Below are 14,847 nucleotides of genomic sequence, written 5' to 3'. Positions count from 1 at the left end.
AAGTCAAAACAGGTTCGATTTGTCTTTGAGAGTAGTCTTTTTTTTTTTAATCAATTTACTTATTTTTCAGAGAGAGAGAGAGAGAGAGAGCACAAGCAAGGGAAGGGTAGAGAGAGCGAGACAGAGAAGAGAAAATCCCAAGCAGGCTATGCACTGTCAGTGCAGAGCTCAATGCAGGGTTTGAACTCATGAACTGGGAGATCACGACCTGAGCCGAAACCAAGAATAGGACTCAACCCACTGGGCCACCCAGGTGCCCAAGAGTAAAGAATATTCTTAACGTCACATCTTGAATATATACATATATATGCATATGTATATGCATATATATATGTATATATACATATATATGCATATGTATATGCATATATATGTATATATACATATATATATATGAAGTAAGTTTACTTCAGTATCCATTACAAATAACAAGTATCATTGGGAAGCATTTACTTCTGTTGTGTGCTCAATGTTCCACAAGCATTTTCTCCTTGACTCTCTACAACAATCCTAAGAGGTGGGGTCTTTTGTGTACCCCATTTCATAGATGACAGGAGTGAGACTTATGAGCTGGGAAAGCAGTTTGGTGGTTCATGAAAAAGCTAAACATAGAATTACCTTATAACCCAGGAATTTCACTACTAGATATATACCCCATAGACTTGAACATGGATACGGAAACGAATCTATGCACACAAATGGCTATAGCAGCATTACTCAAAACAGTTTTTGGAAATAACCCAGATTTCCATCAATCAATAAATGGATAAACAAAATGTGGTGTAACCGTATAATGGAATATTATTCAGCCATAAAAATGTACAAAGTACTAACACATGCTCCAAAAACATTATGCTAAACAAACTGGATACAAAACATCACATATTGTATGATTCCATTTGTATAAAATGCCCATAATGAGAAAACCCATAAAGACAGAAAGTACATTAGTCGTTGCCAGGGACTAGGAGGGAGGGGAAATGGGGAGAAACCGTTTAATAGGTACAGGGTCTCCTTTGTGGGGGATGAAAACGTTTTGGAATGAGATAGAGGTGATGGTTGAACAACATTGTGAATGTACTAAATACCGCTAAATTATACACTTTAAAATGGTTAATTACATGCTAGGTGAAATTCACCTCAATTTTAAGAGTTTTTAAATTGTAAATGAGACCAGATCTGGGGTGGCCATGGAGGTACGCCACTCAGGCCTCGCTTCAAGAGCACTGGCTGCAAGGAAGGTGGCCGGCTGACAGCCTCCAGCCACAAAACTGCTGGCTCCTCTCCCCCAGTCCCCCGAACACGGTATTTATGCCCCAGTGCCCTGCTCTCTGTGATCTCTGTGAGTTGTTCCCAGTCAGTGATGGAGCACTGCAGGGCCCCCAGGGCTGTCTGCCCCTGCCCAGCTCTGGATTCACCTGGCAGGCATCTCTGCTTTCGACTGAACGGCAAACTTCACTCCACTTTCCTTTCTTCTTTCCCACGTCAGCCTTGTATTTCACTCCCCCCTCCACCCACCTTCTTCACCGCCTCGTTACTTTATCTGTCACAGACATCTGCCTCCAGTAGATCCCCGGCACAGCTAACCCCACCTCAGTGTCTGCTTCTTAGGGACCCCAAACTGACACAAAGCCCAATAAATTGCCCCTTGTCACACAGACAGTTGGGGGCAAAGCCAGGACTCAGTAGCTCTATTACTAACTTTCTGAACCTAAGTACAAAATCACATTTATTTGATGATGAGAGCTACCTAAATAGGGTTTTCGTGTATTCCCGGTAGAGTGGCTCTGATTTGCTCATTAAATAGCTGTGATTTTGAGCAAACTGCTTACTGTTAGTATTTCTGTTTTCAAAAATGTGAAAATGAAAGTTTGCCAACTTACAACTTGTCAATCCCTTCTCCCTCATGTGTCCACGGCTGACCTCATTGACCTACCCTCAGTCCTTCCTCACCCTAAGAGACCAGGCAGACATTGTAATAGATCAGGGTGTATATATATATATATATATATAAACTGATTTGCTTCCTATCTGTCAGAGTCCACTCTGGAAGCTCAGCCTCATGTGATTAAATTATCACACTTTTTTTTGCCTATTTTTTTAATATGAAATTTATTGTCAAATTGGTTTCCATACAACACCCAGTGCTCACCCCAACAGGTGCCCTCCTCAGTGCCCATCACCCACCTTCCCCTCTCCCCCACCCCACATCAACCCTCAGTTTGTTCTCTGTATTTAAGAGTCTCTTATGGTTTTCCTCCCTCCTTCTCTAACTTTTCTTTTCCTTCCCCTCCCCCTTGGTCTTCTTTCTGGTAAGTTTCTCAGAATCCACACAAGAGTGAAAACATATGGTATCTTTCTCTGTATGACTTATTTCACTTAGCAGAACACTCTCCAGTTCCATCACGTTGCTACAAAAGGCCATATTTCATTCTTTCTCATTGCCACGTAGTATTCCATTGTATCACACTCTTTTTGGCCATGGCACCACCCAGAGCACTGAGTTATCCAAGCAAGACACCCACTCCTTCCTGTGCAGCATCCTTACCACCATAATCAGCCTAAACCAGAACATCGGGACGAACTGAATTTATCTGACTTTCATATTGATGTCAGTCAACACTAGATGCCCCAACTCCCAGGTCATCCTTCATCACCCTAGAGTTCTTCACACTGTCTTCTCTCACCCCCATCTCCCATTCCTCACCATGAGCCTTCTAGAAAGTATGGTCCGTTGTCAGTAAAACTCTCCCTTTATCACCATTCCTTTCCGTTTCTCTGACTTACTCTAACTGAAATCTAGCTTTGTGCCGAAGACGCTAGATGGCTTAAGCTCTCTTAACTAATGGTTTCTTTCTTTCCCTTATGCCTTATACACTGAACCTAGAGGTAGGGTGCCATCCTTGTACGTCCTAGTCATTTCTAGATCATTGTCTCTTTCACTGAAACTACCAGCTTGGAACTTAACTCAATTAGACTATACCTACCAGTACCACCCTCCTTCTTAATCTAGCCCTTAGTCACTCCTCATTTCTTACTAAATGTAGCACCTGGCTCATTATTACTCTCTAGTATTAATTCTGTCACGATTCTTGGCGAGCTGTAATATCCATGGGAACCCTTCTTTTATCACTCTGGCCTCTTGGTGGGAAGCTTCTTGATCTCCTCCCTCCATGATGCTGTCTACTCAACATCAGCCAACCAGTCCTCCAGACATTTCCTGAACTTTTTCATCACCATAATCTAATCTCCATTTTAAGTATCTTCACTTCATACCACACCCCCATTTTGTACAGCTCACTCACTCTTGTGTCCTGACTCAACATTAATAACCCCACAGGGTCTATAAACCTCATTGCCAGCACTCACTCTTCTCTTGTTCTCATCTCGTTCCATACCCAACTTGGACTCCATGGCTCCTTGCAAATAGGCTAACATCCCTTCCTCTCTCTTCCTTCATCGTGATTCCCTGATTAACTTAATTTTCCACTTTCTCTGTGCCTGCACCAGGGTACTTGAACTTAGATGGAAAAAAAAAAAAAAGCCATACACAAATGGGGGCTCATCCACGTCACTCAAAACCATTACCACGGCTCTCAGGAGGGTCTTTGAACCTGCCTGACAATCTTCCTACCATTCCCAATCTGTTTTCTCTCCCATGATTCTAGGTGAGAATTTCATATCTTCCCTTTAAAATTCCAGCACCCCCTGCCTCCTCCTCACTCCCCCCCAGAGAAGTCACTTCCAAGTGCAGTGAAAAAATAGAAATAATGAGAAAAGAACTTCCTTGAGAGGCCACTGTCGTGTTTCCCCCTCCTCATTTATTTTATCCCATGTTTTCTTACTAGCCCTTACCCCAGCCCAGACCTACTATTTATGCAATCAATTCTTTATTGGTTTGTCATCCATTTTCCCCTGCAGAATCTAATTTCCAAGATAGTAAAGATTTGTCTTTGTTCATTGCTATATCCCGTGCAGTGCCTGGCATGTAGTAGCATTCGATAAATATTTGCTAATTGTGTATCTATTATGTTGTACAGGCACAACTCACAGTTCGCAATCACAAAGTAATCCTACTCTGTCTTCTTTGTCCCTTTAAAACTGTTCTCATGCTGCTAGTTTTGCCAGGAACTTCTGCCGGATTCTTGGTTTTTCTCATCATCCTTCAGTATACAAAGAGTTTTTTCTTGTCCCTGTGAGTCACAAAACACTGCTTCAATTCAGTAATTAAAATGTGTAGTCCCATGTAAAAGTATATTTCAATTGAAATGAAAGCTTCTCTCTCTCCTCCAGCTCAGACTGCTCTGAAAGAAAGAAGGAAAGAAAGAAAGAAAGAAAGAAAGAAAGAAAGAAAGAAAGAAAGAAAGAAAGAAACTGAAACCTTTGGTCAGAAGGTGTTAGACTGACCTCATCCCTTTCCCAGCCTTTTTTCCCTCTTCCGCAATTTGCAATTCAAAGCTTTTTTTTTTTAATTTTTTTAATGTTTATTTATTATTTTTGAAGGAGAGAGAGAGAGAGAAAGAGAGAGAGCAGGGGAGGGGAGGTGCAGAGAGAGAGAGGGAGACACAGAATCCAAAGCAGGCTTCAGGCTCCGAGTTCCCAGCACAGAGCCCGACGCGGGGCTCGAGCTCACGAACAGTGAGATCATGACCTGAGCTGAAGTCGGACGCTTAACCTACTGAGCCACCCAGGCGCTCCGCAATTCAAAGTTTCTGATGGCTTCCCCCAAACCCAATGTCCAGGAAAATGAGAGAAGAGAGTAAAGGGAGAAAGACATTTATTAGCTGACACTACCTTGTTGATTTTATCATTTTTTCTGAAGTTGTCAGATGTTCACAAGTGACTCTTCTGTGATGCTTTCAAGGGTTATTTGATGTCCTTCCATCACCATGGGCCTCACTTGCAATTTCATAGACAAGGTGACTGTGTCTCTGTTTTAGCTGACTCTTACTCCTTTCCTCCAGTCCTGGGAGTCTAGCAGTATCTCCAGCGGCTCTCTGCTTAGATCTGCTCATCTCTTTTGGACATGATCTAAGACCATTCCATGCAGGTCTCTCTTGTGTGTAGCCACATGAATTCCTAGGAACTACTCCTTCTTCCTTTGCTCTGACAAACTCCTTTTTATTTTATTTTATTTTATTTTATTTTATTTTATTTTATTTCATTTCATTTCATTTTATTTGAGAGAGAGAGAGAGTGTGTGTGTGTGTGTGTGTGTGTGTGTATGTGATGGGGGACAGGGGCAAAGGAAGAGACAGAGAGAGAGAGAGAGAGAGAGAGAGAGAGAGAGAGAGAATCTTAACCAGGCTCCACGCTCAGTGCAGAGGCCCACATGAGGCTTAATCCCACCACCCCAGAATCATGACCTGAGCTGAAATGGAGTCGGAGACTTAACTGACTGAGCCACCCAGGTGCCCCTGCTCTGGCAAACTCTTATGTGCCTATTGCCCAGTGTAGCAAGCTTGTCTTTGTTCTAGCAGTTGAGCATTCAGCCAGCCAGCCCGTCCCCACTGTAACTTCACAGCAAACCTGAGTCTCCAAAAAGCCACGTCATAATAGGTAACACTTATTATGGCGCTTAATATATGTGCTTAAAATATATTAATTTACTTAATCCTCAAACAGCCTTTAGAAGTATATACTATAATCACTTCCATCTTACAGACGGGGAACTGAGACACCCCCATTATTGCAAGTCCCCAGTGATGGGTTCTAGCCACACACTTTGGGATGTGGTTTCTGTTATCTTTAGCCTCAGCCAAAGCAACTGAAGTCATTAGCTAATAAGTATAGCGTAGATAATTTTTAAGGTCTTTTCCAGTACTTATAATTTTGACATTTAAAATTATATTACTGTCCCATCCATCCATGGAAAAGCATAGGAATGGTGGTGGTGGAGGATGTAGAAGATTGGAAATGGCCTTTTCTGGCCTAAATCCCTGGAGGTTCCCCCCATGTGATTCTAGCTACAACTTTGTAGTTCAGCAGGACACTAGCAAAACTAGTCTAGATGGTATGTACTCATGGAACCGTGAAGTTATAATTCTTCCCTGGTCCTATTAGCAGATGTTTAATTGACCATTCAGACTTGCACCAAATTGCATGCAGCAAATGAAAGCATAGTGCCAGAGAACTGGACATGAAGACCTGTGTTGTTGTTGTTTTTTTCTTTTTTTTTTTTTAAGTATATACTTAGAAACCAAATTCCCAACTGTTTATCTCTGCTCCCATACAATTCCAACATTCTTTTATTGAAAAGATCTCAGAAGAGTGGGAAGCAAAATTAACTCCATGATAACTAGTTGGAGGTTTTCTGATATGGGAAAAAAAAGGCAATAGACATGAACTTTATGGCGGTATTTTGGTACTCCCTGCTGAGGTATCTCTTGCTCGGAAAGGGAAAGAGCTGGGGACTCATCTATGAGTTCAGAGGATATTTAAAATGGCTTCCTCATCTGGGGTCTGTGATCATCATGGAGTTTTGGTACCATTTGTTAACTTCCAGCTGAAGAGCACAACCATGATGTAGGAATGAGTACAGCAAGGGAATATTAAACATTAGAAGGCTCTTCAGCCTCATGTCTTGGATTTTGAAGGCTCTGCAGCACACCTGGAGGGCAGGAGTCCCCTGGCTGCCAGTCTGCTGATGTGACTGGGGAGGCATCTGTGAGCCCAGAATTAAAAGCCAAGGAGAATCCATAAAAATAAGTATGGAATAATAAGGTGGATATAGAAAGAAAATGATGCCAGGCCCTTGCCCCTCTATCCCTTCTATAGTTATCTTTATTTCATTCCATCATAGTCATCTCTTAACTCTTTTCTTTGCTTTTAGACTTTCCTACTCCTATCCAAACTCAACTTCACAGCCAGAGTCATATTTCTAAAATGCAAATCTGATCATGTCACTTCTCTGCTCAAAAGCTGTTGCTCCCCACTGCCTACAGGCTAGAGTCCAAACTCATTAAAATGGAAGTCAATGCCCTTGAAAGGCTGGCACTGACCCACCTTCTGGCCTCATTTCTCAATGTAATATTTCTAAACCCATCATGATCTCTCCTTTCTCTCTGTGAGCCTTTGCACATGCAGCCCTCCTGTCTAGAAGTCCCTGCAGTTAGGAGGGGATCCATGGTAAGTAACAGAAAACTCAGCTTAAATGGGCTTTAACAATGAAGCTGATGTATTGGTTCACAGATTGGAAAGTCAAGAGGTTGACAGGATCCATATTTGATTGAACCAATGGACGCTGGCATTATCAATGGCCTGCTTTCATGCCATCTCTCTTCTCTGTTTTCTGCAGTGTCCAGTCCAATATCTGGGAGGCTCATGTTGGGGTAATAGGATGACTGACGATCAGCAGTAAACAGGTCTTCATGGGAGGGAGCATACACACTTTGAGGAAAGAGTGGTTCTTGGAGAAAAATCTGGATGCTAAAAAGTGAAATGGAGGAATAAAGTTATAGGACATCTTTCAGTAAATGATTTTTAGACATCTTTCCAGTCCAGTTCAGGTGTTCCATGAGCTGTAGAGAACACCCCTTTCCCTCATGCTAGGTTAACAGTTTGTTCTTTCATGCTTATCTTTCACCTTATGCACAGCTCTTCCATTAATACTCCTACAAGTCATGGGGCACCTGGGTGGCTCAGTAGGTTGAGCATCTGACTCTTGATTTTGGCTCAGGTCATGATCTCATGGTTCATGTGTTCAAGCTCCACATTGGGCTCTGCACTGATAGTTTGGAGCCTGCTTGGGATTCTCTCTCTTCCTCTCTTTCTGCCTCTCTCCTGCCCATTCATTCTCTCTCTCTCTCTCTTTCTCAAAAATAAACATTTAAAAAAATACTCCTAGAAGTCCTAAACGTTTCCATATTGGCCTACTATGTGCTGACTATCTGATATACATTAATTTACTTAACACCAACAGTAAAACTTTGAAATAGATATTTGATATCCATGTTTTATTTATGAGGAAACTGTGATGAGAAGTTAAATAACTCTCCCATGGTAACACAGTTAGCAAAACTCTCTAACATATGCGTTCATATTGCTTGCTCTGTACTATGTAAATGAAAACACATCACAAAATATCCACTCGATCACAGTCACCAGAAAGATATGTTGGATGGGTCATAATACTTATCACATGGTCTTGTATTTATGGGTCTCCCTTCCACACCAGCTATAAAACTCTTATAAAAAGGGATTGTGTTCTATTTCCATTGAGAGCCCTGGAGTGTCATGATTAGACATTGTAGAGACAAACCTAGCCAGTCTGTCCCTACCTGACATCCTCCACTTCCTGTGAGACTGTGGGCAAATTTTTTAACCTTCCTATATCCAAGTCCCCTCATCGATAAAATGGGGATAATAATAGTACATCACAGAGTCATTATAAGAATTGAATAAGGTACAGAAAAAGCCCAAACACATATGCCTGAAACACTGAAAGCCCTTGACCAATTTTACATAAAAATGATTGTTGTGTACCTTTCATCCCCTTAGGATAGTGCCTGAAACAAGGCAAGATAGTCAATGAAATATGATCAGTCATGGGTAAGATCCTTAATCCTGCAGAATACTTAACTTTTCCTCCAGTTTTCCCCACTGTTTTCTAGTTCTATGGACACACAAATGTTTTCTGTGCCTGAAAAGCAACCAGGACCTGGTTAGCACAGAACAGTGACCTTTTGGTGTCATGGATGGGACACACGGAAGAGGGAAAAAAAAGTCATATGATAGTGAGGGGGAAATTAAACACGGTCAAGGAATCAGGAGATTTTGGTTTCTAAAGCTGTTCTTAACTGTGTGGGACATTGGAATGATATCAACAGAACTTGATAACATCTAAATGTGTGGATTGAGTAAGAAAGAGAAATTCAGGGATCTATTCTGCTATTGGCCAAACATGTCAATGCAATAGGCCTTGATCTTCCACCTGTGAAATGGGGAATAGCATCATTAGCCTTTCTCACTGCATTGCTCTAAAGATCAAATGAGCTTCCCATTTAATGACTAACACTCTACAAGAAAGAGCCAACACAACCATTCAAGCTGAAGAAAAAGCAGCAGCTGGTGCAGGTGTCCAAGGAGGTAGTGTCTCATACTTCATTTTAAGGACTTGGGACTTCATCCTAATGGCGGGGGGGGGGGGGGGAGCACTAAAGAGCTGGTCAGTAGAGTGGCATTATATTTGCATTTTAGAAACATTTCTCTGATTATAGTTTAGATAAAAATTGTGGGAAAGCGAAGCTTGCAAAACCAGTAAGGGGTTATTGCAGGAATGTAGACAAGAATTAATGGGAGACTGGGCTGGGGTTGCAGCTATGGGAAAGAAGAAAATGCACGAATTAAACCTGTTCAGTAGAACTTGGTGATGGACTTAATGTGGGCCTTAATGAAGAAAGAGGAATTGAGGATATTTCCCAGATTTTCTGATTTATCCAACAGGGCGAAGGCAGTGTCACTTTTTAAAATGAGAAAACTAGTAGATCAAAGTTAAAAATAATCATTCTTTTCAGAAATTAAAACAAGACACAGAAGAGATTCTTACCTATGACCTGTTATAATGTAGACTCATGGATTTCATTAGAATGATTTTATACCAATTATTATAGGATCTAGTCCAGAGAATAAATATGTGGAATTAAAGGAAATGACAAGAGAAGAATTTGTCAAGTCCATTTATTCATTCAGCCAGTATGTCAGGTACTATTCTAAACAACTTTTTAACAATAGTAAAGAAGAGAGAAGGTCCTTGCCCTTTGGAAGTTGATGTTCTAGTGGGGGCAAAATATATAATAAACAAACAAATAGGAAAAATCATATAGCACTGAGGATTACTCAGAACATTACATGATGGGAAGGCCAGGGGATTTTTTTTAGGGGCAATAGGAAGAGGTCACTCTGACAGAGAAAACACTGAAGCTGACGCTTAAATAATAAGAAGAGGAGTCAGTGACCCTTATAATCAAGGGAAAGGGCCTGCTAAATAGAGGGAACAGCCAATGCAAAGGCCCTGTGGCAGGGCATGTTGTTCAGGCCAACCACAGAGAGTTATGAAGAGAGTGGCACAAGAAGTTGGAGCCGTGAGCAGTGCATTGTAAACTGGGGCTTAGAGTCACATTTTATTGCACATGTAAAGGGAGGCCATAAAAGAGGTTAAATCATTTTGCATGTTTAAAGGTACCCTCTTTACTGTGTGGAAAATGGGTTGTGGGAGCCAGGAGGAAAATTTGGGCCCAGGTAAGAAATGTTTGGTGCTTGGTGATTAAGGATCTGCAATTGTTTTTAGTAATACCATTGACATAGCAAGGGAAGGATCCCTGCGCAGAGAAACTTACAATGACTTACAATGACAAAGGGAAGCATGCACAGCGCAGTGAGGAGGGAGAAGGTCAGTGGCGGAAAGGCTGCCCACACTGAAGTTAAGAAGGGCCCCACGCCTCCCTGGAAGCAGGGAGAGTGCCAGGTTCCCACTGGGCAAAGAAAATTGGCAATCATTTGAGGGAGGAAAGGGAAAAAAGGGGGAGTCAGGGAATCTACGAAGAGCACGCATTAATTTAAGGATATATTTATATTTGGTTTCATTTTGAAATATATATTTGCCTTGTTAATAAATCTTTTATTTTGAATTATGTGTAGTGAGTGCTAGGTACTGGGACACCATTATCTTTGAGGATGTACTATAAAGTCTCCGAAGGTCTGAATTTATCTGAGAAGTGAACATGCCAAGTCATCACAAGAGACGAGGGGGAAAATAAAAAGAGGACACATTACAAGCTTTGTTGGGGGTTGGAGCACAAGGGAAGGGAACTTGAAATAAAGAAGTAGAAGCAGCTCAAGACAGAAAAGGAAAAACACGCCGACTCCTTGACAATGAAGCAAAAGTCTTGGAAAAGCCAATTTGTGCAAAATGCCCAGAAAAAGAAAAGAAAAATTAGGAGGGACACTCAGAATCGTTGGAGGAATGTGTTAATAATGTCAGAAGAAGAAGAAGAAGAAGAAGAAGAAGAAGAAGAAGAAGAAGAAGAAGAGGGAGGGGGAAGGGGAGGGGGAGGGAAGGAGAAAGGAAAGAAAGAAAGAAAGAAAGAAAGAAAGAAAGAAAGAAAGAAAGAAAAACAAAAATACCCTAAACACAGATGAAGTAATACACTCAGGGAAAAGTGTCCACATACTTGACATAACGGAGAAAGAAAGACAAGAATGAGAGTATTTTCAAGAAAGACACTGAGTCGAGGCATCCTACATTCTAGAGGCAGGTATGAACCCAGATGCTGCTTCTTTTTCACAGTGTCAGACAATGACAAGTTCCTTTAAATTTTCTAAGCCTCATTTCCTTTATCTTACAGATAGGGAAGATGGAAAGAGAAAGTGACAATATGTATATGGGAAGGTTTATAAGCACTAAGAAATGACAGTGGAGAAATAAATTCCGGAGAAGTCTTGAATAACACATGCACACATATATCCACACAGATACATCCACCTGTGTGTGCGCGCACACACACACACACACACACACACACACACACACACTTTATAGATCACCTCAGCATCTGGGTGGTGAATAATTTGAACAGGATATGAAACTAGAGAGACCTGGTTAAAAACAGTGTGAAAGCAGAGGCACAGAGTAGAGAGCCCAGAATCAGACCCATTGCATATATGGAAATTTGATGAATGAGTCGATGCTGCAGTTGATGAGAAAAGGGGGGACTATCCAACAAGAGGTGCCGGGGAAACTGGTTATCTATATGGGAAGAAATAAAAACAATTGTGTACCTTAGACCATATGCAGAAATTTGTATAAAGAACTATTGAAAACTTTAAAAATTACATAGAAAAACATTCTCACCTTTAAGGGAAGATTTTTAAAATAAGACACGAGGTAAACAACCTATAGAAAAAGGAATGATAAATCTGACTATTGAAGTTATAAACTTTAGTTCATCAGAAGAATTCTCAAATAAGAGGAAAGATAAATCACAAACTTGAATAAGATACACACACACACACTCACACATGCACACACACACATACATCCTTGACTGCCTCTACCCCCTACCAAGAAAACCACTATTCTGTAATTTGTTAATTATCCCCTTGTTTTTTCTTTATAGTTTTATCACATATGTATGTTTATGCATAATATAGTTTTGCTTGGTTTTGAAATTTAAACAAATGGAATCATAATATTTTCTTTGGGGCCATGAAAACCATAGTATTATGGTTTCTAGCTCTATTCTTGTTGATTTAGGTAGCTACTTCATTATCATAGTTGTATTGTATTTCATGGAACAAATATACCACAGTACAGTTATTTATTTCTCCTACTGTTCACCTTTGAATTGTTTCAAGGGTTTTACTCTTATGAACAAAGTTGTTGTGAACATTCTTGTACGTGCCTCCCGATGCTCACAGGAGAGATCTCTTCACAGCAGGTTCACAGCTAAAATGTTAGCAAACATTTTCCACAAAGAGCCTGATATTAACTATTTTAGGCTTTGCAGACAATATGGTGTCTGTTGCAATTATTCAATGCCATTTAGCATGAAAGCAGCAATAGATAATATGGCTTTAAATAAAACTTTATTTTAAAAGTTTTAAATAAAACTTTATTTATATAAGCAGACAGTAGGCCAGATTTGGAACATGAGCTATAGTTTGCCAACCCTTGGTATAGATAATAATTTTTACAATAATCAAAAATATTAATACTGAGGAACAGAGCAAGCTGCAATAAAACATGTTATAATTCTGTTTGTTTACATTTTGGAACCTAGCAAAATTATAACATATCATAATGTAATTTGGAGATATTTATATGAGTGGCAAAACTACAGAAAGCAAGGAGGTCATTAACAACATGCAGGGTGGTGGTTTTCTCTGGGGATGGGGATGAATGCAATCAAGGACTCTTCAGAAATTTTGGTGATATTCTAAGGTTTAAACTGATTAGTGGAGGGGCGCCTGGGTGGCTCAGTCAGTTGGGCGGCCAACTACAGCTCAGGTCATTATCTCACGGTCTGTGAGTTCGAGCCCTGCATCGGACTCTGTGCTGACAGCTCAGAGCCTGGAGCCTGCTTCCGATTCTGTGTCTCCGTCTCTCTCTGCCCCTTCCCTGCTTGCTCTCTGTCTCTCTCTCTCAAAAATAATAAACATTAAAAAAAATTTTTTTAACTGATTAGTGGATAAAAGGAAGTCATTTTGTTATTAGTTTTTAAACAACACTTTTAAGTCCTCTAGACTCCTCTATTATATAAAATGAAATATGTGTGCATGTGCACATGTGTGGATGTATGTGTACATTTTATTTCACAATAAAAACAAAGAATTTTTTAAAAAACTATTATAGTGGTCCAAGTGATGGTGGCTTGCTCCAAGCTAGTGGAGACTAAGACATGGGTTTAGATTTATAATACATTTGGAATCCAAAGTGACAGGACTTTGTGACTATTTGCGTGTGAGTATCGGCAAGGGGTTGAGAGGGGTACTCAGAGGTGACTCCTGCGTATGTGCATCTGGACTGGGGAGACCTGCCATTATTTCTTGACGTGGGCGGACTTGAGTGAGGTGAAACAGAGTTCAGTCTTGAGTGAACTGGTGATCACAGGTGGGATACATGACAGGGGTCAGCCCTAGGCAGCTGAGGGGACAGGTCTTGCTCAGGAGAGGCTGAGACTGAGACTTAGTAGGGAGTAATCAGCCCCAAGATGGCATTTCACGCTGTGGGAGTGGTTGGGATATGCCGGGTACTGAGCACAGAGGAAGAGCGTATGTTTGGTGGTGAACGCTTTTGTCTCAGAGTCAGATCAGTACTTGGCCACCCACCAGCCAAAATGACTTGGGGAAGTTACTAAACCTTCACTGCTTTAGTTTCTTCATTATGTGAAGACAAATGCAATTAAGGTACAAGGTCCTAGCACGTAGTAGGTGCTTGATAAAAGACAGCTCTTAACTAATATCAAGGTCACAGAAAATGTTGACCTGGTGAATGGGCAGAGAGACATGAGAAAGATTATCTATTCAATTTTGCCCTTTTTATTCTTTCTGGGGAGAAATATCCACCCTTCTACCAAAACTGTATCTTTTATTCCCAGCCTGAGGCAAGTGGAAAGCAGTGGGGAGAAACCAAGGAAGGAGGAAGAAGCAAGGGAACACTGGCTTACCAGATTATATTGCATTTTAACACAACATAAATCTCCCCGAACTTGTTTCCTGCCCATTAGCATCACATCCTGCGCTCTCTCTAAGTAGTCTGCCCAAGTCCCTAAATGTATCTGGACCATGTATAAACTTCATTTTCCCTTCGTCTTTTCTCTACTTTTCATTAAGCTCATCCACCCACATCATTTTTCCCTCGATGAAAGCCACCAGGCTCATCTGGAAAAACATTAAGCTCTCAGTTTTGTCTGTCACTGGGAAACATTTTCAGATATTTGGTATGAAGGTTGCTGGAGAAAAACAAATTGTGTTCTCTCCTACCTGCCAGCATTGGCTGCTGCTATACCAAATTTAATGAAAGATTGCCATCAGGTGTCTAAATGCTTAAGCGACCCGAAGGTCAGAGGATGCCTTCTCTGCTGTTGTACAACCCAATGTGAGTCACAGACTCCTACTGCTGATGCAGGGAAGGAAATAACAGATATAATCACGAAACTCTTTTTCCATTGTCTTGTCCAGAATTTTAGGCAAAAAAATATATATTAAAATATTAAATGATTTAAAATATGCTCAATGAGAAAATGTGAAATTGAAAACTCACCTTTTCCATAAATCACTGCTACATGTTGTTACATCCTCTGAAATTCCAATAGTTTTCCCAAAAATTATTAGAAATGATCCCTTTAA

At 40.7% G+C, this 14,847-nt stretch overlaps 1 protein-coding gene across 1 annotated transcript in view; it reads right to left on the bottom strand.

Annotated features, from left to right (window-relative positions):
• Positions 1-7,163: 7,163 nt before the first annotated feature.
• The window catches only part of LOC132692663 (cytosolic beta-glucosidase), a 236,060-nt gene continuing 228,376 nt past the window's right edge, over positions 7,164-14,847 (bottom strand). Inside the window, exon 6 of the transcript XR_013555333.2 lies at positions 7,164-7,428. The gene's annotated coding sequence lies outside the window, so the exon portion shown is untranslated. The remainder of the gene's footprint in view (positions 7,429-14,847) is intronic.

The sequence above is a fragment of the Panthera onca genome, chromosome B1 (assembly GCF_046562875.1).
Source record: "Panthera onca isolate mPanOnc1 chromosome B1, mPanOnc1 haplotype 2, whole genome shotgun sequence".
Lineage (NCBI taxonomy): Eukaryota > Metazoa > Chordata > Mammalia > Carnivora > Felidae > Panthera > Panthera onca.
The sequence above is the reverse complement of the archived record's forward strand: the minus strand, read 5'-3'. Positions and strand labels throughout refer to the sequence as shown.